The sequence below is a fragment of the Parus major genome, chromosome Z, assembly GCF_001522545.3.
Source record: "Parus major isolate Abel chromosome Z, Parus_major1.1, whole genome shotgun sequence".
Classification (NCBI taxonomy): Eukaryota; Metazoa; Chordata; class Aves; order Passeriformes; family Paridae; genus Parus; species Parus major.
In genome coordinates this window covers 52,149,219-52,176,570 of record NC_031799.1, presented here as the reverse complement: position 1 = coordinate 52,176,570, position 27,352 = coordinate 52,149,219, and the positions used below count along the sequence as shown (strand labels likewise).

Sequence of the window (27,352 nt, the reverse complement as noted above, 5' to 3'; positions counted from 1 at the left end):
AACAATTTTAACTCTCTGTTTTCCATAAGGAGGTTTAAGGCAGTTTTTCCATGCTACTCTGGGAACCAGGACCCATTGCCTTTCTTTTAGTAATGTCTATGTTCATTTGTGTAAAATGATACTCAAAGCCTTTTCTCATCGCATGACTTTACTACTATTCCTGTTTGCTCACTTAATGTTCAGGTGGTCCCTACATATCAGTAAAATTTTGGTCAAAACTTTTTTTTGCCTTCTCTAAATTGATCACCAGAGTCATTTAGTGAGACTAAATGGAAAGTCTTACATGCATCTGTCAGCTGATTTTCCACTGTAAAATCCATGGATAACACTATCAGCCTAAAGCTGGGTGCTTCTGGTAAGAAGATCCAGCAGAAAAAAAAAGTAGTTTTACAGAAGAATAAAATGGAGATACTGATATCCAGAGGTAGGGTAGCAAATATGTAAACAATATCACAAAGGGGATCACCCCTTAAACAATCTCAACTTTCTCGGAGGAGAATTTCAAAAGCAGAGGCTGCACCAACCAGTCAAAAAGTGATAAATCAGAGCTGTGTGTCTTCTATCCTTTCATACATTGTGTAATAGCACCTCCTACCTAAAGCTACAACAGGTTAACTATATAGGTGAAGACATGAACATTAGCAGGGCAAACCAAATACAAAAAGGTGGATAAAGCACACCAAAATTTATATGAGGATGAGGGTAACTGTGAAAGAAGGCAGGGTGGGAGGATTATATTCATCCAGCAAAACCCATATACTGTTGTGGCAGTTTGATATTAATTGGTATTTGGGGAGAAGTAAGAAACACACAAAGAAGTGATTTCTTTAAGAGAAGCTGCTGGGAGCTTCTTCTGTGCCTGAGATAGGCCAATAGCTGGCTAGTTGTGAGAACTGACAACATTTTACACCCCAGAAAATTGGGTCCACCTCTGTGAATTCCACCTTTTAAAAACCACGAGCCTGGGAACTATCTCTCTTAGCTTCCAGCCTTGAAGAGGTAACTGGAGACCAGCCCCTGCCTGACCCAGGTGGTCTGGCAGGGCCAGGCCAGGCTCTGCTGTGGCACTGGCCCCTCCTGGGAAGCCCTCTGGGTCCCAATCTGGCTGGGGTGGCTACGGCCCCTTCCCAAGGGGGCTGATCCCTTCCTGGGGAGCCTGCTGAGGCCTTTGCAGTGGTACCGCCAGGCCAGGCCGGCCCCAGCTTGGCTGAAATTCTGCAGCCGCTGAGTTTCACCAGGAACTGCCAGGCAGGAGGAGGGGAAGTCATCAGCCTGCGGTGTGCAGCCTCTGAGTGCTGGCCTGGCTCCTGAGATCATAGTCGCCCTCGCCCAGTGCAGTGACAAATCATCCAGAATAAACAGCTCCAGCTGCTGTCCCCAGCAGAGCTCACATGACCATCCACAGGCCTGGGCAAGATTTAACCCTTCCACTACGCAGATGAGACCTGCAGACCTCAATCCTCTCTCCAGGGAAGGAAGAGAACAAAGTGACACGTAGAGAGACAACATGAAAACATCAAGGTCAGTAAAAGAAAGAGTCAAGCCTGAGATGAAAGAGGGATGAGGAGATGCCGAATGGGGAAGAATTATTCTTTTGATAGGGCCACGGAGATGGATAATGAGTCTCCTTTAATTCAAGAAAGAGTATTGGGGGAATGAAGTATACAAGCTGTAGATCTGAGCAGAGGAATCCATTGATAAAGCCAAGCAGATGTTGGAGTAGCTGTGATCCTATGACATGCTTGAACAGTGAGAAAGATGAGAGTGATGAAGACCTGTTAGCGTTCAGGAGCATACATAATCACAGAATGATTATATGAAGGTGCTTTATTGAAGAGCTCTGGGTGTCAGGGGTACACATACCCAAATCTGACCCGATTTGAATTGAACATATTTTATAATCTATCATTATGCAACTTACATATTAATTATTAAACTTACATTGTTCTATTGTAAGCATTGTTTTTACCCAAGCATGGATTTCTCATGATCCCCTCTAGCCCCCTAACATTGCTCCTCATGTTCTTTAAACAATAATTGTATCTAATCATATCTAACAATTGTATCATTTATCATATACTGACTACACAGGTGCAGTTTGACCTGATCTTTAGCAAGCACAAGGCCTAACATTTCTCAGGGTCTACTTTTCCCAAGGCTTTCCAAACCTAACTTTCTTTCTAAGTCTCCGAATTTTCTAAGATTTTAGAACCTTTTACTATCAGACCCTTTCCCCCAGGGAGAGAAGAAAACCTCTGTTCCCAGAGATGATCACAGAGACAGATGGAGAGAACATTTGCCTTTGAAAAACTCATCCTTAAAATAATACCCCATGAGTTCACGGCCCATGAACACACCTCTAGGAGGGCTGTGAAAATGGGAGGAAATTTCACAATGGCAGAATTTTTGCCCAGGTGGCTGCTATTAGTAGAAATGAAAAGCCAGGAGAGAACTGTTTCTTGTGGAGAAGTCTCCATGGCATAACAACAGAAAACTCCTCTCCCTACTAAGACTGATGAAAAGACTATTGTATAGTTGGTACTGTTTTAACGTCCCAGGTTTTATCTCTACATTGTCGGTTGGGAAAGGAAAAAGCTGGGCAAGGGAAGGAAAGGTGTTCTGGCGGTTTTATTCAGGTTTTTTTTATTCTTGTGGTCCTATTAATAAAGTTTCTTTATTCCTTTTAAGTTTTAAGCCTGTTTTGCCCTTCTCCTAATGGATATCTCACAGCAAGAAATTAGTAAGTACCCTGGTGATTTTAGCCAGCTCTAAACCCACCACATTATTTAGTGCATTGGCCAGGAAACTCAAATTGGTGAATCTAAACCACTACACAGGATGAGGGTCCTTCCCCCGCATCATTATCATCATTCATACCTCTCATGGTAGGAGCAACAACCATTGGTTTAGGTTCACTGTCTGGTTTAGCTGCTGGCTGAGCTGCAGCCTGAGTGTCTGGGTTAGCTGCTGATTTATCTTGCTGCCCTACAGTATCTGGCAGCAAGCAGTAAGCATACGCCAGGGCTCAGCTTATTGCAATGATCTTTTTCTCCTTAGAATCATCATGGCACTTCTCTTTCAGGTATTTTCCCACCTCAGCCAGCCTGGCTAGCTCAGTTGGTAGAGCATGAGATAATTAATCTCAGAGATGTGGGTTCGAGCCCCACATTGGGCGCCAATAATTGTATTTGTCTTGGTTTAGGGCAAATTTGAGTGAGAGCTTCCAAATGGGGTTCATCCAGAAAGCAAATTCAAGTGGTCCCTCCCCCAGCTGCTCCTGGGAAGATTTCTTTGGAGAAAAGTGAAAAAAACTGTTTAACAGAAATAGAATAATATAAAAGAATAAAACTTCTCGCTGTTCAATGAGATGGCAAATCCAGAAAAAAAGTCTTTTTCATGTGGTGTTGCTCAGCTTGCTCAGGTTCTTATCAGCCCCTCTGGCGCTGGAAAATGACAAGGCCCCAGTGGGTGACACGCATGAGCTCCCGGAATTTGTCTGGGTTTTCAGTCCAGAGCAGGTTTGAACAGATCCAAGAAAGAAGTAAAAAAGTCTGGGGAACTTCTCTGTCTCAGCTAGCTAAAAACTTACTAAAAGCAAAGGAGTGCTCTGTCCCACTGTCTGTGTGTGCTGCAGACAGCACAGCAGTCCAGGACAAGGATGTGGGGGAGTGAGGGCTCTTTCCAAACAAAAACTGAGTGTTTCTTCTTCCCCCTCCTTCATACCCAGAGCCAGTCCTAAAGGTGCAGAACTTAATATGTAATATAAACAAGGTGACTAGGGATTCAAGCATCATAAAGTCACCCCAGGCCATTCCACCCCTTATCCCCATATCATCAACTTATTACCAAAACTAATAAGTATTCTAACTCTACAAACACATATGTTATATACATATATATATGTATATACAGACAAGGGCAGTGATATTAAGCAAACAGTGATATTTACTCATAGTTCTCACCCAACAATCAGACCTCCCTGAGGTATACATCATATTGTTCCTACTTTCTGCATTATCCATCATGTGCAACGTGATGTGCAACCCACAAATGGGTTTGTCTGTACAAAGCAGAATTGATCCAAACTGTCTTCCCTAGCAAACCCCTGACATGTACCACTGGGACTTTGTCTCCATCTACTGTATGGAGGGGCTCAGGTTGGGCAGGGCCTGCTTGGTTGGTTGAACCTCGGGTGTTAACTAACCAGGTAGCCTTTGCTAGATGCTGCTCCAAATTTTGAAAGATTGCCCATCCAATGTTTTCAAGGTGGTTTTTAACAGCCCATTGTACCTCTCCACTTTCCCACCCGCTGGTACATGATAAGGGATATAGTACACCCACTCAATACCATGTTCCCTAGCCCAGGTGTTTATAAGGCTATTCTTGAAATGAGTCCCATTGTCTGACTCAATCCTCTCAGGGGTGCCATGCCTCCAAAGGACCTGCTTTCCAAGGCCCAGGATGGTGTTTCAGGCAGTGGTGTGAGTCGCACGGTAGGTTTCCAACCATTCAGTGGTGGCTTCTACCATTGTGAGCACGTAGCGCTTGCCTTGGCGGGTTTGGGGCAGTGTGATGTAATCAATCTGCCAGGCTTCCCCATACCTATATTTGGACCATTGCCCACCATACCATAGCGGCTTCAACTGCTTGGCCTGCTTGATAGTGGCACATGTCTCACAGTCATGAATAACCTGAGAAATACTGTCCATGGATAGATCCACCCCTTGGTCTCATGCCCACTTACAGGTGGCATCTCTACCCTGATGGCCTGAGGCATCATGAGCCTATCAATCTAGGAATAACTATTCTTTGTGTTGCCAATGTAAGTCTATCTTTGACACCTCTATCTTTGCAGCCTGATCCACCTGCTCATTGTTTCAGTGCTCTTCATTAGCCTGACTCCTGGGAACATGGGCATCTACATGACGGACTTTCATAGACAGTTTCTCTACTCTGTTAGCGACGTCTTTCCACTCATCAGCAGCCCAGATTGGTTTTATTCTGCACTGCCAATTAGCCTTTTTCCACTTCTGCTATCCCCACAGAGCATTGGCTACCATCTATGAATCTCAGAAGTAGAGCTACAGCCACTTCTCTCTTTCAGCAATGTCCAGGCCAGTTGAACAGCTTTGCGTTCAGCAAGCTGGCTTGATTCAACTTCTCCTTCAGTGGCCTCTGTGACTTGTTGTGTGGGGCTCCATACGGCTGCTTTCCACTTCCGGTTCATCCCTACGATGCGACAGGAACCATCAGTGAACAGAGCATAGCATGTTTCTTCTGCTGGCAGTTGGTTGTATGGTGGAGCTTCTTCAGCTTGTGTCACTTGTTCCTGCTCCTCTTCATCAGTGAGAGCGAAGTTTTCACCTTCCAGCTAGTTTGTAATTATCTCCAAGATAATTCAATTATTGGGCGATTCAGTTTTCCAGTATGGGTGTGCTGTGTGATGAGAGCTCCATGTGGCACTGGTGGTATGGTAGGTAGAGGGAACCTTTGCTTTGAACATCCACCCCAGCACTGGCAGTCGGGGTGCCAGGAGGAGTTGTGCTGCTGTGTCAGCCACCTCTGAGGTGGCTTGAGCTCCTTCATAGGCAGCTAAAATTTCCTTCTCTGTGGGAGTGTAGTTGGCTTTGGACCCTCTGTAGTTTCGGCTCCAGAGTCCCAGTGGTCGGCCTCGAGTCTCCCCAGGCACTTTCTGCCAAAGGCTCCAGGACAGACCATGGGTCCCAGCTGCAGAGAAAAGCACATTCTTCACATCTGGTCCTGTCCTGACTGGTCCAAGGGCTACTGCATGAGCGATCTCCTGCTTGATCTGGGCAAAGGTTTTTTGCTGTTCAGAGCCCCAGTGGAAATCATTCTTTTTTCGGGTAACCAGGTTGTCATGGAGTTACTTTACCTTTCAGAAAAGTTGAAGTTTCTGGGGACTGCCTGGAGTCTTTTCTCCTGACCAATTATTGGTCATTGCTGAGAATTGACAGCAGTTTAGGCCATTGAAAAGTGGGATCAACTTGTGAACCCTACCTTAAAGTGTAAAACCAGAGCTTTCTTGGTCCTCTTTGTTTCTTGGCTGTGAAGAGTGGCGGAGCTCCGGCCTCCCGTTCCCAGCCCAGGCCATGCGGCTGGGCGGGGACAGGGCTGGGCCTGCCGCATCTCCCGGCTGGGAGATGTGGGCCCTGTGGGGGGTTTTCTCCAGGCTCGGGCCGGGCTGGGCCGGGCCGAGCCGATCTCTGGCTCGGCTGCAGGGTTTTTGCTGTAACTAAATTCACTAGAAACTGCTAGTGAAGAAGGAGAGAGAGACTCTGGGCCTGCAGCGGGCTGGGGCGGCAACTACACTCTCCAGAGCAGCCATGAGGAACTCTCTGTCGCAGACGTCTCCAGTTCCTGCATCGGCTGAGGCCACAGAACTACCTACAACAGCCTGGGCAAGATTTTAACTCTTTCATTACCCAGATGAGACTTACGGATTAATCTTTTTATCCAAAGAGGAAAGAGAGAAAAAAAGAGAGAGTGATCAACATGAAAAGAGACTTTATAAACTACCAGTGACAGGAAAGAAAAGAAGCTTCAGAAAAGGTAGAGAATTAAGAAGATGCTTTGATTTAGCTGAAATATCTTTCTGTTAAAACTATGGAGATGGACAATGAAGTCCTGAAAAGAACTCCTTTAATTCATGATAAGTATCTAGGGAGGAATCAAGTGTTCAAAGTGTAAACTTGAGTAATTATGGTATAGTGAAGTGCTGGGAGATTTGAAGCCTTGAGAGGCAATGAGAAAACTGTTGTCTAGTGAAGCTCACAGAAACAGATGAAGAAGACTTTTTTTGCCTTTGAATACTCATCCTTAAAAATGCTATCCCTAGACATGTAAAAATGGGAGGGGTGGGCTTTGATAACAGCAGCTCTGGGCAGCTGATATCAGGGCAATGGAAAACTATAACAAAAACAGTTTTCTTGTGAGAAACTCCATAAATTAACAGGAAGAAACTTCTGTTTCTCTACAAAGACTGGTGAAAGGACTGTAGCAAGAATTGGGACTGTTTTAACCACCTAAGTTCCAAAGTTTTTGTCTCTGTTGTCGTGTGAACAAGGGAATAGTAGGTAGATAGGGGATGAAAAAGTTTTTCTGAAAGTTTATTCTGGTGTTCTTATTGTTGTAGTTTTGTCAATAAACTTTTTTTATTCCTTTTAAGTTTTATGCCTGTTTTGCTCTTGTTCTAATCCGTATCTCACAGCAAGAAATAAGTAATTTTCTTAGTTATTGGTTTTTAAACCACGACACAGGTAGAGAAGGCTCATGATCTGGCTGTATTCAGGACTATGCATTCTCCAAAAACCTATGGTACCTAAGAAAGCTTGTGTTTCCTTCTTGCTTCTTGGAGGAGACATTGCTATGATCTTGATGACATCAGTGGGATCTGACACCACCTATCTTGCCACTTGTTGGCGGTTAGTTGAATTTTTTTTTAGTTCTGGCTTGCCCGTGGAATTTTTACCCATTAGTTGTGGGGACAACCTAACTGTGGGTACTTGGTGGGTGCTTGACAAAGAGTTTGGCCAGGCCCAGGGCCGGGGAAGGGGACAGGAAAAAAAAGGAGGGTGGGGACAGTTTGGCAGGCTTTCTTCAGCTTCCGAGAAGGAAACGTTGGGGGCAGAGTTGTTGCAGTGGAGAGAAGGGAATTTTGCCATCACCCAGATGGAGCTGCTGCTGCTTCTCCTTCTTCCCTCTTTGTTGGTGGCCTCACACACCCTGTCTTGCCAGGACATGTGGCAGTGCCAGCCACCGCCACGGAGCTGCTGATACACCTCAGCCACCGGCCCAGGATCTCAGCTCATCCCTGCTGTTCCAGCTGGCTGTTCCTTGGAGCCCTGCAGGACCACCAGGACTGCCCGCCCGAGGGGGTTTGGAAGCAAAGCCTCTCCTCCATCCTGTCTCAGCTGAGAAAGCTGTCACGGGGCCCCTGGTTCTGTTTTCTTGCTAATGCTGTAGTTATTGTTGTTTGTTTGCCTGGTTCTACTAGTAAAGAACTGTTATTCCTATCCCCAGATCTCTGCCTTAAAGCCCCTTGATTTCAGAATTATAATAATTCGGAGGGAGGGGATCTACATTCTTTCATTCCAAGGGAGGCTCCTGCCCTCCCTAGCAGACACCTGTCTTCTAAAACCGAGACACCACTTTACTCCCAGGAACTGGATCTCTTGAGCAGGTCCCTTAACTTTGCTCTTCTTGATGGTGAAAACGGCTTTCAAGAGAATCTGGATGATTTTCTCTTCTTTCTCAAAGACCTCTTCAGCCATATTCCCCCACACAATGATGGCATCAATGTACTGCAGATTTTCTAGTGCAGTCTGAATCAGTCCATGGCAGATGGTGGGGCTGTGTTTCCACCCCTGGGGCAGGCAGTTCCAGGTGTACTGCATGCCCCTCCAGGTGAAAGCAAACTGAAGCCTGTATTCTGCTGTCAGAGGAATGGAGAAAAATACATTGGCAATGTCAATAGTTGTGTACCACTTTGCTGCCTTGGACTCAGCTCGTACTGGAGCTCCAGCATGTCTGTCACGGCAGTGCTCAGCAGTGGAATCACTTCATTCAAGACATAATAGTCCACAGTTAATCTCCATTCTCTGTCAGATTTACACACAGGCCAAATGGGACTGTTGAAGGGTGAGCGGGTTTTGCTGAGCACCCCTTGGCTCTTCAGCTCACAGATCATCTTGTGGATGGGGATCACAGCATCTCAAGTTGTTCTGTACTGTAGGTAGTGCACCGTAGAAGTGGCAATTGGTACTCATTGCTCTTCCCCCTTCAAGAGGCCTGACTGGGTTATCTGATAACCCAGGCAGATAACACCAGGCAAGGTGTTAAATTGCTTGACACCCTCTGTCTCTACAGCTGCTATCCCAAACACCCACCTGAGTGGAGTATTTTGATGACTTGTTATCAAGTAATGGAATTGAATGAGATGATGTAGTAACAAAGTGATGCCATTAAAACATCCCCAAATATAATAATTATATCATCCTGAGTGATCCAAACTACTGCAACAATTCCATGGCAGCAGCAGTGACCAGTGAACAAAACTGCAATGATTTTTATAACTAATGCTGTACAAGAATGGCCATGGCATCTAATTTATAAGCCCTTTTTTTGTACACATGGAATAATGTGGGCCTGAATAGAGGTTGAACAGTTCCCAACTCAGTAGCTTTGAAACTTATGTCAATAATTTAGTTTTGTATCTAAACTAGCAGTGAGTTGTGCTTTGGTTCACAGCACCTTTGACTACAGCTTCCCTTTAAAATTTCCCTCCTTCAGATGTGGTCAAGCTGATGAAGAGGTATTTGCTCTTCCTGGCGTTCATCCATCAGGAAGTGTAAAGTTGATATAGGAATATTGTTATGTGGCATAAGAGAAAAGACATTTGGCTGTATCAGCTTGAAGGATGCATAAAATGAGGCAATGCCTGAGTAGCAACCTTACATCAATATTGCAGAGAGAAACAAAGTGCAGAGCATGATGAAATAAGAAGTTCCTTACTCTGGACTGTCTAGGAGTTGAAAGATAAATCCTGTGCAAACCCCTTTTCCCTATGAAACCAAGAGGAAGCAGCCCTGCACCTCAGAATTCATGTTCCTCTGTGCTCAGAGGTGCTCTAAGGTTGTTGCAGATAAAAAGTACAAATGATTGTCAAAGATACTAGAGAATAAGTCAATTTACAGAAAGGATGGACAAAATCAGTAAGGTCAGTATCCAGACTTCTCACTTGTCTTTGCTTCAAGGATAAGAGAATAGCTGGCTTTGAACCCCCTCAATACTGAGGACTGATATGAAGGGTAAGATAGTATTTTAAAGTATTTTTGCAGTTGATAAAAGAAACACTGCACTGCTATTAGCCTAGCAATATTCACATACTCCCATTCCCATAAATCACAGCTTACATTGCTTCAAAATACTCTCCACAAACATAGTGAAACACCCAAGGATAAGCTCAGCACTCTTAATCTACTCTTCCAATGTGATATCCTTCCATTCCTACAGAATAAGCACTGAGTGGCTACAAAGGGAATGAGAAGAGACTGCAAAGAAATTCACTTGCAGATATGCAGAAGTCCTTTGTAGTGCAAGTAGGTGTTCACAGAATTAGAATGCATTGATAAAATAGAGGGAAAACCACTGGTCACAAATGAGCACAGTGGCTGGGGTGGGGGCGGGGGGGAGGGCGGTGCAGAAAAAAAGGCATTTACAAAGACCCTTGTACTCAACATTTGTTACATTTTCTTTCTCCTATTCTGTCAAACAACCCCAGTAATGACTATGTTACCTGTAGAGTCAGAACCCTATAAGAATAAGGAAGAACTATTTATGCTCATATATTATAAAGATTAAATTCTTGAAGTTATGTGACACATGACACCAAATGTTTCTCAGGTTCTTGTGCCCTACATTTTTGAGTGCTGGATATACTGGTTTGTTTTTAAGCTACAAGAAGCTACTCCTATTTGCAGGTTTTCTTGGCAACTGCATCTGCATTACAAATTCCAGAAAGTACATGCTTGTTCCTTTTAAATAATGGATAAGGCTTTATACATTATATTTTGGGGTCTGAAATCCATTAAAATGAAGCCACATTGACCTGAAAAAGGACTTGTCAAAAAGATGTCAACAAGGAACTGTCAAGTGGTGCACAAGAATGCTGAACAAGATACTGGGACCTGAAATCTGAATTAAGGAAAGACCATACATTAGCCATTTTCACTAGCCCTCATTTTTATTTACCCCAGGGGATCGTAGTCTGAGAAAAGGAACCTCAACTACTCCTATAAACAAAGAGGGGCTTCAGGTTATGTGTAGCAGGGCACTCCAGAAAATGAGATGTGCTCCCTGAAAAATATGTGCTCCAGTCATCTACTTTTAAATAAATAATGTCACAGACACATCACGGTGTGAGGATATATTCTCCAACAGCTGGTGCCTGGCATTTAAAAACAAGGACACTCAACATATTTGATTACTTTGTATCATTTAGGTTTTGGTATGACACCATGGTTTTTATTTTCAAGTGTGTCTTGGTTTAGCTCTTCATGAGGAAAAAAAAAAAATCTCTTACACACCACATTTTTAGATGAGCTTTATTCTATTATGATAATAAGAAAGGCTCTCTAGTCAAAAAGAGCAGAATGGGGGTCACAGCCATTCATTATCATCTAACCTAACTCTTCATAGCGTCTTTATCAGGAAAGATCATTTTCCTGCTATAAGTCCAGATTTGTTCAAGTCAAAAATTTGAAACCTTAAATATGCTGTAGATTTAATTAATAATTTTAATAATCCCTGTTATTATTATGGTAATTTCATATACAGCTTCTTTCATTGACTTAAAATTCTTGCCCAGGTGTATACCATTATACCATGACTTGCACACAAATATAACCCTACTCCATTCTCAAACTATGTCAATGGAAAAACCACAGTAGAAAGCAGAGTTACATTAGAGAGGTAGAGAAACTGAGAAATGGACATGCATAGGATGTTTTGCTTTTTTTTTTACTCTTATTTTAAATATGAGATTTTTGCAAACACTTTTAAGAAAAAGATCCTTATGCAAACAATTTTTCTGCAAACATTTTTCATTTCAATGCTGTCAGTCAGTTTAATCTAAAAAATACCCACTCTCTAAAATGCAAGAAATGCAAGACTTCAGCAGTATTTGAATCATATATACATTAATCAAATGCACTACAATAGTAGAATATTTATAATATAATGTATTAAATATACAGAGTAACTTGCTCAGAAAAATGTTTTTATGTCTAAATTCACATAGTTACCAAAGCTGACTCAGTGCTTTAACCTTATTTCTCTTCCCAAAATTTCTGGTGCTTAAGAACAGTGCTACAAGGCACCAGGGATTAATAGAATTGTTTGCTACATTCATTACTTCACAATGGCTGTTCAATTACTTTAATAAATTATTTTAAATAAATTAGCTCCAAAACCAAGCTTGGATGTGCCAGATTTTTATTGGCAGAGAATTTTTACAAGCAAATTATAGTTTTATGATACCTATTTATAATGAAAACACTCACAGAACTTTAGCTGTAAAATTTTTAAGTGAGCAACTCAGTAAGAATCCATTCATGTTGTAATAACAACAGGGAAAATTGTGAATCGTATTTAAACAAAAAATTCAAAAATAGTGAAAAAGTGGCAGTTTTAATCTAGGGAAAATTGATAGAACTTTATTGGCTACTGCAGACCCAAGTTATTTGATCGTAAGGTTCTTCTCCTGACAGTTAGGTAAATTTCCTTGGGTCTCCTACAAACACTGATTCATGTATATTACTGCGGTGGCAATGAAATAATTTCAGAATTGTTTTAAGCCTAAGATATTCAAGTTTAAGATCAGCTGTTCATATACAGTCTTTATGAGCAGTCACAGGTCTACTAGGAGTCATCAGGTAAAGTGATCTCAGATGTTTTTCTCTCCATTAGCACCTTCCAGTGCTGCTCTTTGGTCAAACACAGTTGCTACATTGATTCTATATCAGAAGAAATAAGGACAATCCTAAGACGCTGAGAAAATGGAATATTTTTACAAGCTGAATTTTGATTTTTCTTCTACTCAATATTCTTTGCTGCTTTAACAGGTCTCAACAAAGAGAACCACTCTTATGAAGGATAATCAACACATACATTTAAAGTTAAGCTAGTGTTTGAGCTAGGAGGAGCAAAACCACAATTTTTTGGTTAGGTTACACTTTCAATAAAACCTTTGGAAAGGTTACACTTTCAATAGAAATTGTTCTTCTAACATATGAAAATCCAAGGATAAGTACCATGCAGCACTTTGATAATGGGGCAATTACAATCTGCATTCAAAATCTTATTTCTAAGTCAGCTTATTTTCATAAGCTGATCTCACATCAGATAAACAGGTCAGAACTGACTGAAATTGAATTTACCTAGTGAGCAGATTCCAGCTTCAACAGCCCAGGATCTTCTCCAGGTATTTTGGATAGATAAATGTGGAAGTGTTATGTTATGGCAAAGATAAAGCCTCAATTTGCTTTATTTTAGCTGCACAGATCTGGGAAAACAAATATGTTGTTTAGGAAAATCCCAAATACTGTTCTGATTCTGTCATCCAGTCACTGCCTGTTTTTCTAATATTGTACCTAATCCATTAACCAGTTTTCTCATTCTTAGAAAAATGCAAGAGATATTATGACAGAAGGAATGTAACAACCACAGAGTACTAAATATTAGCACTCAAGCTTCACTTCTCAGAGCAGTAAAAACTCTCATTCCATATTCCAAACCAACTGAATCTCTCACATCTGTAAAGCTCAAGTCTGGACTAGAAATTTCATATGACCAAGCTGCATTCTGCCACCTGCCAGTCCATAAAGAGCAGAAGAGGAGCCACAGCAGGTTTCCACATAATGGTGTTGGGTTTCTCCTGGATCCAGGAGAGCTCCCAGGATTAGGATCTGTTCTGTTTCAGAGGAATCAAAGATAACATAAATGGACATCTAGCAGTGATACTAGAAAAGTGTGATATCTAGGTTTCTAAGGTATACACATCACTCTGAAACCAGAGCTACTGAATCCTTGAGGTTGTTTTTTTTCTTTAAGAAAAATCTGTTGTAGTTACACAGGTGTGTCTCAATTACCTGTCCTTTTTTTTGAGGCTGGAAGTCCTGATCTGATGAATTGGATGTCTCTGTCCTAATGTCTTATCCAATGCCCCAGGTTCTAAGTACCTTACCTTCTTCATACATTTTGTATCAAGTCTTTCATTTTTACTGGTTAATACAAGACATAAATTCTATTAGCAGAGAAATATGCCAAAAATCAGATGCAAGTGTGTTGTTTCATGTCTAAAGGAGCTTGAAGGGAAGATTAATCAAAGGACAGCAGAAAACAGAATTTTTACTCAGAGTAACATCAGTATCTCTAATATACTGGCAAAGCTGGTAAAATGAAGGTGCAGGGTATGTTTCTCAACCTCATCTGACACAGCCACACAGAAATCCATGGGCTTGAAAATTCTAACACTGCCAATTCCCTGGGGCACAAATCATCAAAAATACTTTTCTGAATGAGGAGGAAAGCAATTTGTCACAGCCTTTAAGTGCATAAATAAATGTAGCCAATAGGAGTAGGAAGTCAGTCATGTGTCTTCATCCATGAATATTTCCTAGATGAGATCCTGTGACTTGTAACTCAGCTCTTCTTCCAGGATACAGGATGAGACAGAAGCTATCTTTAATAACTAAAAGGTGACTTATACCTTCTAATTATTTTTCTCAGAACAAATCAAGTATCTTGCTCAAAAATAAATTGCAAACCTATTCTAACCACTCTTTTCCCTTCTCTTTTGTTGTAATTGCTTCCTCAGCATAGACAGTAGTAAAACATCATGTTTGGATCAGCTGTGAAATTCACATTACACATCTAGGGGAAGTTCTTACTCTTGAGTAACTTCCTTTTCTCTCTCATATCCTGTGCTAAAATAAAAAATGAAAATAAAAATTTACTTACCTACAGCCACATAGTATGTAGATATAGGCCATTATAATAATGCTACTTACTATCCTTCAAATGAACTTTCATTTCTCCAGAAACTGAGTGTTTCTCAGACTGAATAATAAGCAGATCAACAGAAAGTCCTGGAAGGTGTTCAGAGATTCTAGATCTGCAAAGAGTCATCCAGCGACTCTTTGCAGATCTAGAATAATTCCAGCATGGACAAAATGCCAAAACATCCAGTGCTTGTAACAAAAACACTATAAATAAATGCAAAGGGCAGAGAGTGCTAAAGCAGTTAAGGATAGGTTCCTTTTAGGAACTCAGATCATCATTCATCACGTTTTTGTGATCTTATGAGCAGGCCACGATATAACAGGTACTGAAATCTCAGCTCAGCAGCACCTTGTGTGCAGGAATATTATTCTAATTCATTCCATTCTCTTTAGCACTACGTCAGTTATTCCCAAATCCCTGTTCATCAGAACTCTTTGCAATACATAATCTGATGCCTGAGAAAGCAATAACCAGAAGATGACAAGTGCAGATAGCCTCATTCCCCATGGAGCAGCATGGGCACCCCACAGTAAATAATACATTTTCAGAAATCTGATAGTCCATTCATTTTGTAGCATATTGAGGACTCCACTCTGAGAGGGGTTGTTCTGCTTACAGCTTATTATTAATGTCCATTTACTTTTAGTGGTGATACTGTCAGCATTACCTGAATTTAAAGCTTGAAGGTATTTTCCCTTGGTAATTCCTTCCCTACCTGACACTCCTGACATCCTTCCTGTTCTCAGTGCTTCTGTCATTCAACTTCTTACAGACTTTTCAGACTGAAACTGAACAAGGAGACATGTTTTCCTTCTGATCCCCCTTTCCCCCATGCACATATCCTGCTCCTCATGTTCTCTCCAAGCTTTTCAGGCTGATACTCTCACTATCCAGGCAGTATTCTCAGGTCAGCAGGAATAGAAGGCATTTTTCCCCACTTCCCCAAGAATGCTCTTGCATTAGATGCTACTTAAGGATTTTTTGTTTTTAATCAATGTAGTTAAGGCAAAGAGTCTATCCTGTAGGAAATCCAGGTTGTTGTGAACAGAGAAATTTTTCACATTAAAAGCCCATTTGGCATGGCTTGCCTTGATTTAGGAGGATGCTTCAGTGGTGCATCGATTTGGTCCTCATAAACCTGTCTTCCCAAATCCTCTGCTGCTTTCCTGAACACAGGACAGATTTGGGCAGACCATACCCGGGTGCAGCACAAACTTTGCTGTAATTCCAGCCTCCACTGGGTGCCACTATTGCATAGCATAATGTGTCGACAGCCTGACAAAACTGACTTAACTTCTGCTTCTTTCTTGTGAAGTTTTCAGACCACACATAGAGAATTATCACTTGGTTTTTATGACCCTAAAACGCCACATGATAATCATTTTAGCACAGAAATGTGAGGATTATTTAATTCTTCCTAGATCTCTACAGCCGAAAAGCTCTAATGCAAAAGTGCTCAGATTGTTTCCTGATTTTATGCTTGAATATGCCTTTTTGCCCCATGTGGATCTCTTCCTCCATGCTGAGTGACAATCAACTTAGCCCTCTATTTTGCCTTATCTTTTTTTTATCTCCCTGCAGAGGGCCTGGATTAGATGACCTTTAAAAGTCCCTTCCAGGCCGAATTATTCTATTGCTGTGTCTCCACCTAAAGTGCTTTGATGACAGCTTAAGTAGCACAAGGGTAAAATCTTACCACAGACATGCAGATACCTTAAAAACACTCACTCAGTGCTCTTAAACTGTATGCACATCCCAAGGATGGCAATAACACTGAAAATACATTATAAGCCAACTTTTAAATTAATAGCAATTAAGTATTAGTTTTATTGAGTGGATTTAATTGCCATTTGATGGTACACAGATATGCACAGTTTGATAGATACCATCCTGGTGATTCAAGCTGTAACCTAAAAAGACTGAAATTTAATGTTATAAATCACTTTTTAAAATCCTGGGCAGACAATTCTATCACCTTTGGTCTGTTTCACATTATCCCAGCTTTTATATTTTTTTTCATTTCCTTTTCCCAGGTCTCAAATCAGTAACTAACTATATAAATAACTAATATCAACTAATATTCTATTAATAAGTAAAAATATTTAAATATATATATTGTATTAATATATTCCATAATTTACATAGCTATATAAATAAATATTGCCTAATGGAGTACTTTGAGAGCTTACAGAACACATGCAAAATTTTTCCAGGCAAAAAATTAGAAGATGCTAGATTTCCATCCTGGAATGATTTGTTATCCTCCTCATTTGGCAGAGCTGATACAACCACAGTTGTTTCAACTTGCTGAAGATGGGGGAAGCAGTGTCTCAGTGTTTATTAAGTCTACTTTTGTAAGTTGGTCTTTCTTCTCTCTCTTCTCAATACAATATCAGCGACACTGATAAGTACAAAAACATCTATAGTCACTGGCCTTTGAAAGGATCTCAGGCTTTTCTAGCAGAGATCCAAAATACTTCCTTGAAAATCTGCTATATTCTGACATGGGCTTTATTGCAAACAGAAGCTTGACTGACTCTGCCCAATATTGTTTATATTATCACAGAGATGGGAATAAAAAGGACATGTAAGCATTAGTCTGGAAGTCTAGATTTTTCTAAGGCCTGAAGATAAAGCAGCAAGAGAGAACAAGATCAGACAATAAAGCAGGAGAATTGATAAAAGCAAATAGCAAGTAGACTGAATCTTAATCTGACCCAAAGTTGTCCAAAGTCAACTAAATCATTGTCAGCAGCAGCTAAACAGATCTGTGGTGCAGGTCTGGAGGCAACAGGTAAGACCTGTGCCCTGCAGCCTGGACATTCCTGCATTGCTGGAGACTCAAAAGTGGTTGTTTGTGGCAAAGGAGAAACAGCTATTCATTTTGCAAGTGAAATGAATAAGTTCAAGAAATTCATCCAGGGCAGGAAATAGAAACATTTGCAAAAGAAAATTGAGGCAGAGGCAGAATTTCACTCTATTAGAGCAGCTCTGCTTTGGTGCTCTTCTCAGCATTCCAGCTGCTACTCAGCAGACATGGCAAACACTGTAGGAGTCACCATCACCCATGTAGTTGCCTCCATTATGCCTCCTTACTGAATCATGTTAGAAACAGCAACAGGACAAAAGAGCTATCTACCTGCACTCTAAATTGATGTGTGTCTATTAGGCATATGCACAGGGATGTAAAGGAAAAGTCACAGATGGAAAGAAGGTTTATAAGCTAATTTGTGCTATCAAAAACTGGGAAATACCTATCTTTCTATTATCAGCTGAACTAAAAATTTCTGGGTAGGAGGGCCCACTCCCACTTCCAGGAATCTAGGATGTATATGGTCTTTCCTACCTCACCAACAGCTCAGGAAACTGCCTGTGCACAGCCACCAGAAATACTTTTCCAAGGGAAGTTGTTCTGCCTTCAGAATTCTTCTGGGCAATTGTCAAGGTTTTAGAAGGCTTTAACCTTCAGCATAGCTTTCCAATTTTACTTATTTTTAAGGGTCTGATATATTTTTTTTGTTTTAGGTTTAGTTTCTTTCCCTTATTTTATAAGCCATCAGGTACTCTGACCAGTAAAGCTGAGAATTAATAGACAACACAGTGACCAGGAAATTATGTCAAGACAGGCATATCTTTCATGGCTCTTGCTGTTCATCTTCATGTGACATGGTCTCTTCAGCGGCATAGGGCTCAGCTTCATGAGCATCCAGTTCTGCACTGCCTTCACTCAGACTGAGGCTGTCACAAATTCTCCTTAGAGGGGCTTCTTTGAAAAAATTCAAGATATACACAGGAGATGCTTATGTCCTTACAAAATATGGATGTACATATAGGAGGAAAGGATATGAAGCCCCGAGGGACAGAGGGAGAGCCTTTAGCTGGTATATTGACATCTCTGTTGTAACTAAGAACACCATTGTAGGGACCAGTAAAACTAATAAGACAGTTTCCGCTCTACTGTCAGATACCACTGTAGTAATGACATCACAGAATTTCATGGCACATTGAATAGGAAATAGCAATTTCTTCAGTGGCAGACATTATAGATCCCTTGTTGAATGTCAACAAGTCTTCATGGGGTGTATATAAGAGAAAACTTTAGCCTCCCTTCCAAATTCAATTTTCTGAAGTGTTTGTGCCAGAAATGCCCATTTTTTGTAATCCAGGTAAGCCCATTTTTAAACAAAGACAGACAAGAAGGCATTTGGACTCTGGCAGGGATACACAAGAATGTCATAATGGAGACACAACAGAAGCTAGAAAGTAACATTGGTTACACCAGCTGGCTTGGGATTAGACACGGACTGTTTTTTGGATGATGCATTGGCTGGATTGTCAGAACCAGAAAGCAGTAGTCAACTCCTTGGTGTCCAGATGGAGAGTGGTGATGAGTGGGGTCCCTCAGGAGCCCATCTTTGGACCAATACTGTTTGATATCTTCTTTCAATATTATTTTCTTGAGCTTGAAACTAGCAGTTAATTTCAAATAAAAAGTGGTAACAGCAAAATAAGGCTGTCTGTCAGTTATATATGAAGTATAAAGGAAGAGCACACGTGTCCAGTGTGACAGGATTCTCAGTATGAGGACATCATGTCAAAAGTCTTACAGAAGTCCAGGTAAATTATATCAGTGGACCTTCCCTTGTCCACCAGTGTAGTCACTCCATCACAGGAGCCATTAGGTTGGTCAGGCAGAACTAGTCCTTGGCTAATTTAAGTTGCTGTGAAAACTTATCCACACCTTCTTTGTGAGACCAAATTGACAAAGATTGTGAGGCACCCCCCACCCAGGGAGGCAAAGATTTCGTTTCAGATAAGCATTGTTAAAATGAGAGGCATGGCTTGAAATCCAGGGAAGAGTGAATTCCATTCCTCTGCCCCAGGGCATGGGCCCAGAGAGCCTGGGAAGAGTTGCCCCACCCTGGACCCTTGTGGGGTGGCAGCCCATGATGTTCTGATTGGGTTTGAGCCCCTGGGATTTCTCCCTGGCTATGTCCCTATTAGTCCCCAACCTTAACTCCACCCTGGTTCTGTCCCACAAAACCCACCAGCCTGCCTCTGTTTGGGTCTCTCTGTCTCTGGATCTAAGCTGAATTTGTTCCTGTGTTGAATAAATGGGTTTCTGAGCAGAAGTCATCTCTCTGAATCTCATGTCAGTCACTTGTAAATGTAGCCTCCCTGGACATGATTCTGCAGCCCTGGAACACAACAAAAGATGAATTCCTAAAAAAGTGGAAAGGCTTCTGTCTTAATTCAACCTGCTGGTCCCATAATGATTCCTTCTTCATCTCAGCGGAAGATCCTCGTCAGGCAAGCATATGAGTACGGTCTGAACCATACAAAAGCTTGCTCATCCATTTCCAGGGACTGCAAAAGAACAAAATGAAAGCACCCAAAAAGGAAAAGCTTGAGACAGCACTGGCAAGGGAAGGAACAGTCAGTGAAAGAGCTACTTTCTGGGAACTTAATGATAGGCAAGAGAAGAAAGGTACAGGTCAGGTAAATATACAAGCAATGCTGTTAGATGTTTATTATTATTGGCAGAAATTTTACAGATGGGAACTATCCACTTGTATTTGTCTCCTTTTAAAAGCATTTTAACTCTTCTCTCCTTTATCATGGCTACAGCTAAGCTATTTAGAAAGTGCAACCTAAACATAATTAGTACATGTGTTTACATCTGGCTACAAATGCAGATATGAGATGCAACGGTTTCCTGCTGAGTGAGGAGAAAATTATCAAAGTTACTCATCAGTTAGGTCTTTCTGTACAGCCATCTCTTTCCAGTTTTCTTGCCTCTGTCAGAGACAAGGGGAATATCTGAGGTCCAAAAGAGCTTGCACTCTTTTCAAATGCTTCAATTGATTCTCATTAATCTCTGCCTTCAATTCAGAAGCTGAGTAAGCGGTTTCTTTCATCTTAAAATTAAATTTGCTTGATAGATGATGATTATTATTATTATTATTATTAGGTAGGGAAAACCCACCTGGCATTTGATGGGCTGGTTTCTGTTCCTTCAGATGTCATTCGTGGATCATTTGCTGCCATGATCATTGTCATCGCTCAAAGTAATACTTTAAATCGTTACATAAATATCATGATCTGGTGATTTCCAAATAATTTTTCATTTATAAAATTCTCTTAACATCCTGACTTTTTAAACATAAATCTAGAGCTATTTGGAGTGCATGAAATAAAATACTTAATGAAATATAAAATCAATATATAGCATAAAATACTAACAGAACTGACTGCCACAACTGAAGCATAAACTTTGAAGAATTTAAGATATTAGAAAAGCTAAAGCCTTAATTAAAATTAATTTTTGCCAAATTTAATAATAAAAAAAAACTAATCCTTGTTAAATTTAATTGAAATAGAGAGGCACTATTAGAATTAGGAGCTAATCATTAGCCAATAACTAACAGTCTGTCAACCTTATGTTTGTTCAGCTGGGCTTGTAATGAGAAACGTAGAATCTTGTAAGGAACTTCAAGAACATAAGACAATTGCAAACCAGAAACCAATTGTAAACATGAAACTAGGAGCATGGCCAGGTGTTCATTTGTCACTTTGTATTGAAAAGGTAGAAGGGTCAGAATGAGGAAGAGATATATTTCTTCCTTTTATGACCATTCCCCATAACGAGACCACCAACTCATTTCAAGGAACAAACTGCACGTGCTTAATTGCTTCTTCTTAATTAGCATAGAAGTGGGGAGTGGGTGGTAACTGGGTTATGAATATGTATTTGTATTCAATATCTTGATAAATAAAAAATTTGTAATTGCCTGTATTAGGGGCCGTGGGTATTAAGGGGTGACCCTCCACATCGGCCCAGCACTGAAACTAAACATACACCTTTTAACCCTAATCGTTTAAAGAGTCTTTGTTCATTATAGTTGGATAATGATATTAGATCATATCCATATTTTGGTAAATCACAGCCATGTGTAAATTATATGGGAACCAAACAAGTGCAGAGCAGTAACCTGGCACCAGTCCAAATTTTCAAAATGAAGTTGGATGGAATGGCAATCCACAGGTTCTAAGTTGATTTTGCCATTTGTGTACACCTCAGTAACCTGGCAAAGCCTGGGGACTTTCCCACTCAGCTTTTAAAATCTAATTCAATGATACCTTTTTAAAACAAGAAGAAAAAAAAGACCTGTAGAGTCTCTCTTGCATCTCAATTAATAAAATCAAGGTGTATAAAAAGGCAGAGCTGAGGGATAGATAAGAAGAGTGGTTGCTCTTCTGATTTACCAAAATATGGATATGATCTAGTACTAATATCCAAATGAGATGGACAAAGACTCTTTAACCATTTTAAGGTTATAGAGTGGTATGTTTATTAGCAGCACTGGGCCAGTGCCGGGTCTCCCCTTGGTATGCATGGCACCAAATGCACATGAATACAGGCTTTTTATTTACAAAAGTATTGAATACAAATACATATGCATAACCCAGTTACTAGCCACTCTCCACGTGTAGAAGTAAGGTCTGGCGCTCGGAAGATATCAGAATGTAAGGGAAAGATAGTCACCCCCACCCCTCCCTCTTTAGTATGGTAATGCCTCTTGCAATTAGCCAATAGCACCTAGCTGTGATGAAAGCAGATGGGAGTAACACAGTGACCCTAGGTTATAAAATGTCAAATTCTCTAACAATAAACGCCATTTTTGCCATCCATCACATTGATGTTTGTGGGTAGTGGACTGAGTGGCCAAGGGGGCCACCGTGCTGTTCCTTGAACCAGGGTGTTTGCCTTGCTTAAAACACAACACCACTTCCTATGCTAATTAAGAAAAAAGCAATTAAGCATGTGTAGTTTGTTCCTTGAAATGGGTCGGTGGTCCTTTTATGAGGAGGGGTCATAAAAGGGAGGAAGAGATAAGGCTCTTCCTCGTCCTGACCTTTCTACCTTTTCAATGCAAAGTGACAAATGGACCCTTGGCTGGGCTCCTAGTTTCATGTCTTCAATGGGTTTCTGGTTTGCAATTGTCTTGTGTTCTTGAAGTTCCATAACAGATTCTTTGTTTCTTATTACAAGCCCAGCTAAACAAGCATGAAGTTGACAGTTATTAGCCAATGATTACCTGTAATTTTAGCAAGGCCCCTCTATCTACCTTTAATTTTAGCAAGGCCCATCTATTTATTTTAATTTCCTTTAACAAGGCTTATTTTTAATTAAGGCCTTAGCTTCTCTAAAATCTTGAATTCTTCAGTTTATGTCTCACCTCCTTTACTAACTATATCCCATATGGAAACCAAATGCCAAAGCACACCTCATTTAATCAGCTCTTACTTGCTGAACACTGCTATAATTACTATGTCCCCTGCCTCTCTGTTACTGCTGTCCACCCCGCAGTGGCCAGGGAGGCAGGGGAGGTAGTTTTAGCTTGCCAGAGGAGACCCTAAAAACGATGCTCTTTCCCTTTGCTGAGATGGCAGTTGCAGCTTTATTTCTTGGGATCTTTCAGGGTGAAGTTGCAGGAGGGAAAGAGGAAGAGGTATCGATACGATAAGCACTCTTTTTTCAGGACAGGGGAAAGGGGTGTGGGGGATTTACACAACCAATAAGGGGAACTGGGGAGAACAAAATAAGGGAAAGAACTTACAAGTCTACATTTTTGGGGGTACTTTTTTTGGGTAATACCATTTTTACTAATGCATTACAACAGAATATTGCTATGGAGCCATGAAAAAAGTATAACTGGCAAGATTCACTTGCACATCAGTGATAATACCTGAATGCCACTGCAATGTCTTCTTCTGACCAAGTCTTGCTGAAACATGAAAAAAAAACAATAAAACAGGGCTGCTTTGACTGCTATAAAATTTTTTGAATGTGGACACATTATCACAGATCCATGCTTAAACAATATACCACTTTAACTACAGGACAAACCTCACAAAGCCTAAATCTGTGGGTGATGTGAAAGGACTCACACTACAGGCAAAAGACTTTAAGTATTCATTGTTGGGTTAGAAGGCAGCTTACTTTGAATTGACATACAAATCTATCCATAAATTTTTAACAGGAGTTAACAGCTTACAGATAGATTTTTATGTCAATTCATAGATTGTCTGTTGCACTCCATTGAAAAGACACAGTTTACCAAAAAGATCTTTCACCTATTTAACTCTAAAAGCTTTCCTTTGTGCCACAGCACTATGATCAGTAGTCATCAAATTAATATTTATTTACTGAAATTTATCATCAGAAATCAGAAATCTAAGTCACAAACAGACCAACAGATGTGCATGTCTGCTGAGATTTTTAGCAGGTAGTGGTTCTCTTGTTTTTTTAAATTACTCAGATGTTTAAGGCTGAGTGCACATTTATATGTTTGCAGAATTTGGGCAAGGCTAGATATCTAAATGAGGATCTGCTGATAAACAATAGAATCTGTGTCCTCCAAAGCCCAAGACAGGTATTCACCAACTCCTTAGCCAAGTCTCATGTTGACTTCTTCACCAGTATTATCAAATTTTTTATCTTTAGTGCTACACTTGCAGACTCCTTTCTCCTCCTTTTAAAATTTATAATATGATTTAAGTGAAGCAAGGTTTGTAAGAAGAGTCAATATCTTTTATCAGAGCAACAGATACATATCTCTTTAGAGCATCAGGACTACAACAGAACCACTATAATTTTATTTGTCATTTAAACAGAAATGAAATAACAGCCATGACCTCAGCCGAAGCAGTTTGTGTCTACTTCTTTCCTATGGAGATCTGGCAATGTACCATAATCTTGCACCAATTCTTCTGTCTTTATTCAATTCTACATCTCTTGAATAAGGCATTAAAAACTTCCTTGTTTTCCTTTTCGCATGATGAAATGGGTACTACCATAAAATGAACAAATTTTAATCCACTGTGCAACTGGCAAAGAAATCAAATACTACTTCAGAGATTGGCTCCCAGCTGGTTTGGGGTTTTTTCTTTTGCTGTTGTTATTGTTGTGAGGTTTGGCGGGGGGAGGGAAGGGGGTTTCTTAAACATCTTTTCACACTGCTTTTGAGTATTCACAATTATCACTTCCATGACTTCCTCATTGTGGTAGGTTTTAGCACTGGCTAAAATCACCAGTGCACTTACTCATTTCTTGTGAGATATGGATTAAGAGAAGGGTAAAACAGGTTTAAAACTTAAAATGTATAAAGAATTTTATTAACAGGATTATAATAATAATATTAAGAAGAAGAAGCATCAGAATAAAACTTCTAGAACACCTTTCCTCCCCCTGCCCAACTTTTTCCTTTCCCAACTGACCATGTAGAGACAAAATCTGGGATCTTAAAACAGCACTAATTATACAATAGTTTTTCATCAGTTTTTGTAGGGAGAGGAGTTTTTTCTTTTCATGCCATGGAGACTTCTCTACAAGAAACAGTTTTTTTATGGTTTTTTATTTCCACAAATAGCAGCTGCCTGGGCAAAAAAGTTCTGCATCGTGACATTCCTCCCATTTTCACAGCCCTCCTAGAGGTGTGTCCAGGGGCCATGAACTCATGGGGTATTGTTTAAAGGATGAGTTGTTAAAAGGCAAAGGTTTCTTCAATTGTCTCTGTATAAAGGTTTTCTTTATCTGTATTTATCTATCATCTCTGGAAACGGAGATTTTCTTCTTCCCTCTGTGGGGGAAAAGGGTCTTTATCACTGTCATCTCTCTCTCTGTTTAAGCTTCTCATGGGATCACAGCTACTCTAAAATCTGTTTGGCTTTATTAATCGATGCCTTTGCTCAGACCTACAGTTTTAATACTTCATCCCCCCATATTTTCTTATAAATTAAAGGAGATAGTTCAGTATATAATTTTTAATCTCCATGGCCCTATCAAAAGAATTTTCATCCCCTTTCTGCATCACTTTATCTTCTCTTTATCTCAGGCTTGACTCTTTTACTGACTTTGATGTTTTCATGTTGTTTTTTTATGTGTCGTCCCTCTTTTTCTCTCCATGGAGAGAGGATTGAGGTCTGCAGGTCTCATCTGCATAATGGAACGGTTAAATCTTGCCCAGGCCTGTGGATGGTCATGTGAGCTCTGCTGGGGACAGCAGCTGGAGCTGTTTATTCTGGATGATTTGTCACTGCACTGGGCGAGGGCGACTATGATCTCAGGAGCCAGGCCAGCACTCAGAGGCTGCACACCGCAGGCTGATGACTTCCCCTCCTCCTGCCTGGCAGTTCCTGGTGAAACTCAGCGGCTGCAGAATTTCAGCCAAGCTGGGGCCGGCCTGGCCTGGCGGTACCACTGCAAAGGCCTCAGCAGGCTCCCCAGGAAGGGATCAGCCCCCTTGGGAAGGGGCCGTAGCCACCCCAGCCAGATTGGGACCCAGAGGGCTTCCCAGGAGGGGCCAGTGCCACAGCAGAGCCTGGCCTGGCCCTGCCAGACCACCTGGGCCAGGCAGGGGCTGGTCTCCAGTTACCTCTTCAAGGCTGGAAGCTAAGAGAGATAGTTCCCAGGCTCGTGGTTTTTAAAAGGTGGAATTCACAGCAGCATATCTAATTTCTAATTGGTGCAAAATGCTGTGAGTTCTCAGAACTAACCGGCTATTTGCCTGTCCTATGCACAGAAGTGGCTCCTAGCAGCTTCTCTTAAATAAATCACTTCCGTGTGTGTTTCTTACTTCTTCCCCCAGACGTTAATCAGTGTCAAACCACCACACTTATTTTGCCTCAGAACTGCAGCCTGTCGTATCTAACATGGTCAAATTCTACAGTGACCTAAGAAGTCTTGTTGCTCTTGCCTGGGAATGTGCTGAAAGAGGCTACATTTACTAATTTCATGTATGCAGCTGTATAGTCAGAGGTAAAACTTGAACCACCTAATGCACAAGAAGCCAGCAGTTGAGTGTAGCTCCTGCACTCTCAGATATGATTTAATGAGTCTTGCAGGGACTTTGACAGAAATGTAATTTGCCAGACACAGCATATTTTTCTCTGCCAATTAATCAAACAGCCTTACTCAGAAGAAGTGTCCAGTAAATTAAAGAGCTGCAAGTGTAGAAGTTTACATTATCTAATTGTACTAGAAACTCAGCTACTGAAACAGATATGTGTGGTTATCTAAAAGACTATGTGAGAAGCAGCCATTTCTATGTTGTCCCTCCTGATATTCCTTAAGTATGACTTACATTTCTTTCTCATTGCTCTTCATTTTCTTGTGACTTCCACAATTATCCACTGACAACAGTGATACACAGCTCCCAGCCCCAACTACCTATGGCACCAGCTTTCAATGTGCTGTGCTCTGTGTGTCAAAAGTTGCCAGAATTCATCTTTAAAAGGTTATCTGTCTCTCTCAAAATTCCAAATCCTCTTTATCTATACCTGCTTACTGTTTGTAACTGTAGTATGATTTCAAAGCCTGGCTACAAACAGCCATGGAAGATGAGGCAAAAGAGTGTTCCAGGATGAGAATAAGTGAATTATGCAGACCAGAAGAGTTGCTTCTCCAGCCAAAGGGCTGTAAAAGCAATGTATCACTTGTACCCTATCCACTTAAATAATTTCACATGTTTTCAACACATAAGCCAGTGCTGTGTGGTTTTGAGCATGCAGAAAGTAAGTTCCTGGGCTCTTCCCAACCATGAATCTCCACAAATTTCTCCTGTAAACAATTGTTGGAGTCTGAGATACAGTGTGTATGCCCTTGTTTTTAATACTTAGTTTTAGAATTCAAAGAAACACTGAATTTCATATAATATGAAATTCATGGGCATGTTTTCATCGTGATACATGAGAACAAATGCTAAAGTTA

General features: G+C 40.8%; 1 pseudogene; it reads right to left on the bottom strand.

Moving 5' to 3' along the window:
• Window positions 1-27,352, bottom strand: part of LOC107215861 — a 65,845-nt pseudogene that overhangs the window by 21,458 nt on the left and 17,035 nt on the right.